This window comes from Rutidosis leptorrhynchoides, chromosome 2 (assembly GCF_046630445.1).
Source record: "Rutidosis leptorrhynchoides isolate AG116_Rl617_1_P2 chromosome 2, CSIRO_AGI_Rlap_v1, whole genome shotgun sequence".
Taxonomy (NCBI): domain Eukaryota; kingdom Viridiplantae; phylum Streptophyta; class Magnoliopsida; order Asterales; family Asteraceae; genus Rutidosis; species Rutidosis leptorrhynchoides.
Window position 1 is genome coordinate 361,406,440 of NC_092334.1, and position 5,770 is coordinate 361,412,209.

Consider the following 5,770-nt stretch of genomic DNA (forward strand, 5'->3'; position numbering starts at 1 on the left):
ACTTAATTTAAGTGTTAGTGGTTGTCTTGGAAATATAATCACTAGCCGTTAGTGATTTTGGGGCGTTTTATGACTTTGGTCAAAATGAGCAATTTGAATTGGGTCAAAATTGAGGATGACACTAATTTGGATTAATTGGATGTTAAACGCATGTGTTAAGTGTTAAATGATGCTTTTGATGTAATTACTCGCGAGAAGTGATTTTAGGTTAAAATTTGGTGTTTTAGCAATAAAGTCAAACTTGGTCAACCATGGAATGGGTTTTGTTTAAAATACGAGCTAGTATGCGTTTAGAGGTTAAAGTTGACATATTTGGGTATTTCGAGAACGCGAGAACTAGTCTCGTTAGTTTTGGACCTTCGGGTAGCGTTAAAAGTGCAAAAGGATATATTTTGCACTTGTTGTTCATTCGGGCGGGTCAAGAGTCCAAATGAGATTGTATGTTGATTATGTGTATACCTATATGCGTATTATAGGTAAAATCTTGCTCGGTTGTGTGTGGTGGAGATTTCGCGCATGGTTTGTAATGCTCGAGTTCACAAGGTGAGTGGAATAATTATATATGTATATATACGATTTATTTACTTGTGGGGTATGGGTTTAAAGTTCGATGTTGACGATACCATATCCTCGTGCGAGTTGCTATTTAATGTATGGAGTTAAAGTTCGATGTTGACGATGCCATACCACTATTGTAGTGATTTTGATGAGGGGTTAAAGTTCGATGTTAACGATACCTCATATGTGGGTTTTAAGTTCGATGTTGACGATACCACATTAAATAGGGCGAATGGGGTTTAAGTTCGATGTTGACGATACCATTCACGGGGCTAGTCTTGAATACTAATGGATGTTGTGAACATCAATGTTATTTGTGTTGTAATGTAGCATATTATATTGTTCAAGTTATATGCTATTGTTTGTGCTAGCTTGCGTATTGGAGATTTAGCGTTATACTTTACGATGGTATGCTAATTATATTGCTAGCGTGTATGCGGTAATTGTGTAAGTGATTGCAAGTAAGTAGGTTATATATGTATATGTATAATTATTGCATTCACTAAGCTTCAAGCTTACCCCTCTCGTTGTTTACCTTTTTCAGGTATTGTGTATGTGAAGTTAGCTAGTCGTTAGACTAGATGTGTAGGAGCGCTTGGGCTCGATGGGGTAGCTTTTGGAGTTTTGGACGCGGATTTGGGGATTTGGGGATTTGGTAGTCCCCGGAATTATGCTCTTGGTATCGGGTTAGGTTATTGTGTATTAACCCGTATTTCTTGTGATCGGGTCATTATTACGAATGATTTTGTAAAGTGTAATTTGTGTACCAAGGGTCATGATAGGTTGTTAAACGTATCATTACGATGTTATGTTTTGATTAAAACAGAGTTGAAAATGTATTGTATTAATGGGACCTAACTAATAAAAAAAAATGTACTCTGTTTTTGGTTAAACGGATCGGGGTTGTTACAAGTGGTATCAGAGCATAGTCTAAGGGAATTAGGTGACCTTGGAATAGGTGCCTAGTCTTAGACTTATTGGCGGATGTGCGTTATTTGCGGGACTTGTAGGAATACGGGTCAGATTGAGGTTTGTTAGTGCCTTAGAGTAGGTGACTAACTAGGACTTGTTTTTGTCCAAAGTGTGATTATGTGGGGGCCTTATTTCGTATTTAAATTAGTGCCTTAGCTTGCTAGTGCCTAATGTAAGTAGGCGAACTTGGACGTTGTTTTAGTGATAGTCACCTAGGTTGTAGGTTGACTTGTGGTTGCGGTGTACTTGTGTATATTTATTATTATATTGTATATAGGTGTATATATACAGGTATCTATTGGTGCGGTGTCCTAGAGACGAATCTATTGGAGAGATTCGAATGTTTGGCGGTTTGAGTGATCAAGTTCGCGGTAAGGACTTTGGTCATTTGGGTACTAGGAGTTATCGCGTGTTATTTTGTGTGAATGTTGCGTCAGTCCGGGTAAAGTACTTTGCATGACCATGTGGAAATGGTAAGGTACGCATTTGTAATAGTGATTGATCACCATTATTACGAAAGTGTATCTTGACATCGAGCATGACATGACAAGTACCGAACGGAGGAAACGTGGCATGGTTGGGGTAGAACGGGACGTGTTAGGAATCTTTTATTGGTTCCTAGGATATAGTGTTCTCGAGTGATGTGTTTGTTGTCACGTCGAGTTCTTTACGAGTCGGGAAGTGTTACGCTGGATTCGGTTAGCTAAGGTGAGTGAGCAACTCACGAGTTTGGCGCGTGCTTAGTCACCCTAAGTAGTGGGTGTACTGTTGAGAATGTTATTGGTTTTAGTTACCTATCGTAACTAGGATGACCGATTTACGTGTGCGTGTGTGCGGCGAAGACTTGAATTCCGTAATGGAATGCAATAAGTCTAATGATTGTAGTTTTGAGTTACACTCGGTAGAGTGTGTGGTTAGAGAATCGTGTTGGGATTCTTGTTGTGAGTCGCCTTGGAATTGGCGAATCGTGGAGTCGTTGGGTCGTTAAACTCATGGGAGTGGGACCCGTATGATGGTGATTGCGTTAGTGCGTTATGGATTGTAGGGTAACATTCCTAACGGAATATCCCTTGTAGTAGTGGTGTTATCGAGATGTAGAAGGGTGTAAGACTTGGTGTTCCCGAGAATCTCTTTAGTGTTAGATGAAGGGTTTCGTGAGGCTATATCATTTGGCCTTGTGGACTATTGCGGGTAGCGTGTGATCGCTAGGAATTTTCGATAAGACGATAAACCGTAAGGTTTGTCGGGTATGTATGACTCCAGGTCATTATTATAGAGAGACGGGTGACATCGGGCGTATGGAACCTAAAGGTCGAGTTTCTAAAATTCGGTTGATTGTGGTGGGAGTCTGCATGACACGGCGTCAGGTGCCTTCTTATACCTGCTAGTGTAATGTTCAACTCCGGTGATGGTGTGATCACTTTGTGCTTAGGGTGCTTGTGAGATACCCTTTGGAAGCATCGAAGATTTTAAATAGTGATCGACGGGTGATAGTAATTCGACGGTTGCAAAAGTCGAAGTTTAGGAGCATTGCAGTAAATACTTCTTATGAAGTGGCAGATGAGCGAATCTTGTTGCTCTTATGTGATGGACGAGTAAAGATGACCGGTGAGCCGGTGCCGGACTTAATGGTCGATTAGGTCGAAGGTTATGATGAAGCGTTGATATTGCGATCGATCCAATTATTGTGTCAGATTGGTCACTCTTCTCCATGAGAGTGAGCAATTGTTGATAAAGGTTCATTGCATAGAAGGTCGGGTGATCTCGACTGTGATGCTTGACTGATTAAGCGCTGTGGCATGTGCCTAGTCATAGAGGCGTGAGTGGGACTTTGGTGGAGTTCACTTTGCGAACGATGAAGAGCTGTTAATTATGATTTGTGGTATGACGGCGCGATGTCGTGGCGTGTACGATGTCTCAAGTGATAGTACATGTCGGCTCTAAGAGCCTAAAGTGAATTTGCTGTGATTTGATGTTTATGACCAACGGTGAGAATGGTCAGGTGTGATGTGGAATTACAATTCCGCGGGATGTTATCATCTTGGCGGTGAGAATGGAGAGATAAATCCTAAGTGGGGGAGTTTTTACTGCCGCCCGAGGAATCTCCGGTGGTGTTAGATCAAGTGAAGTGTAAGTCTTCTTGTATAAGGTGGTCGTGCAGTACCAAGTGCGGTATGAGACCAAGTGTGAAGTGTGAGATCACGGACGTGAGAGAATGTAACTGTCGTTGCGGGTGCTCTCGTGATGAAAATTGGGTTGGTGCGAAACCCGGATAGTGCTGTTGAGTAGGTACGAGTTCGATTTCGGTATGGATACTATATATTCCCTTTCGGGAAACGTGATCGTGGAAATCGTCAGTGGATTATTCCATTTTATGGACGATTGTGAGGCGCGGAGTGACGGTTCCGATTGTCTCACATAGAGATACGCGGATATTGTTTCTTTACAGGGGTGTGTTCCCTAGTGATGTGACGTGTTGGTTGCATTGAAATGTCGAGGCTATCCTTAACGGGCGGTCTAGGTAAGAGGATTTACCGAGTGTTGGTGAATACTTTTGGAGGTCGCGTGACGAATTGCGAATTGTTGGGATGATAATTCGCTATTGACAGGATTCTAGTACACAAATAGTTTCCATGCTAGTGATAGGAAGCCGTATTGTATGGATGTGTTGTTGGGTTTAGGGGAGAAACCCTGTGTCGAGTGTTGATGTTTTGTCTAACTTGTGGTGTATTATTGTCGTCCTGGATTAATTCAGAGACGGAAGGTCATGTGCGGATCCATTCATGGGAAAGTTTGTATCCCTAGTGTGATTGGTTGGTGATACCGAAATTTCTTCGTTGAAGGAATGACCCGGTTGTGGAGACGAGGGGAGTTGGTTCTTGAATCGGAGAACATTCATGATTGAACGGTTGAGTGTAAATTTATGAACCGGTGAAGCACGGAGTTTTAACGCGGCATGAATCCTTCTCGATTTGGATTAATGCAAGACTTGGGTCACAGCGTAGTGGACCTAGTAGATCGCGTTGGGTGATATAGTTAAGGATGTAGCTTGTTGCGAGTTATAGCCGAGAGAACTTGAAGGGATGTTAAGTGGTAAGTGTTATTCGTAAGGATTTACTTTTACTCGGTCTTCGTCGTTTTGGATGTTGACCTTATTGTAGGACGTGGCTACTATTGGCATTGTACTTGTTAAGGGTATACCAAAGGGGTGATATCTCGGTACGAGATTGGTTGAGTTCTTCCCTATGTGAGGGATTGAGCAAGTTTCTAGTGCTCGGATTCGTGGATTTGGTAAATCGCGGATGGAGATTAAGTTGAAAGGGGGTGATTCATCGGAAGGGTCGCTTAAGTGCGGTGTAAGATCTTCGTGTTGCGGGAAATTTCGTAGACTTCGAGTTCGAAAGTACGTCGAAGGACCATAGGATGTAGGTCCGGATGGGTTAAGTGACGAAGATCACGAGGACGTGATCGAGTTTAAGTGGGGGAGAGTTGTAAGACCCAAATATTTATTGTACATAATGTATTTATGGTGTACGATGCGTGTATGAAGTGTACGAGACATGTACGTGTTGCTTGCTCGAACGTCGAAGAAAACTGGACGTTGTTTGGAGTCACAAGGTGTGTACGTACCTTTTCGACCCCAAATAAAGTTTGTGTTGATGTTTCAAAGCCTTACCATTGGAAATAAAATCTTATTACGTTTCCAACGATATTTGATTCATCGAAAACGGAGTTACGGTCAAAAAGTTATGGCCAAAACAAGTTTGCTGAAGTTCAGATGAAACAGGCAAATGCCGCGGCGCGACCAGAATGGCCACGGCGTGACAAATGCCTATTTTGAGGGTCAGAAAGCTTAAAAAAAGTGATCTAAAACCACCCTTTGGGCCACGGCGCGACAAACCTGCTCCGCGGCGCGACAATAGGCACGTTCTGGTACTTTTCAGCCTTTTAATGAGTTAAATGAGGGGCCAAGTTGGTATTTCACATATGGACGGGTCTTTGGCCATAAAACTGATCCTAATCTTATCTAAACCTCATTTCCTTCTCATTTCTTCCCTCCCACTCACACCCCAAACCCTAGAGAGAGAGTAAGGGTTTAGAGAGAGAAAGCTCGAATCGGGGATGAAGAAGAGTGATTCGGGTCGGGTCTCAAGAGTTAAAGTTGTTCTCCTCGTTCACGGCTACGTTGTGATAGTGATGGTAAGTTCTAACTCCGAAATTCATCTTTATGATTTGATAT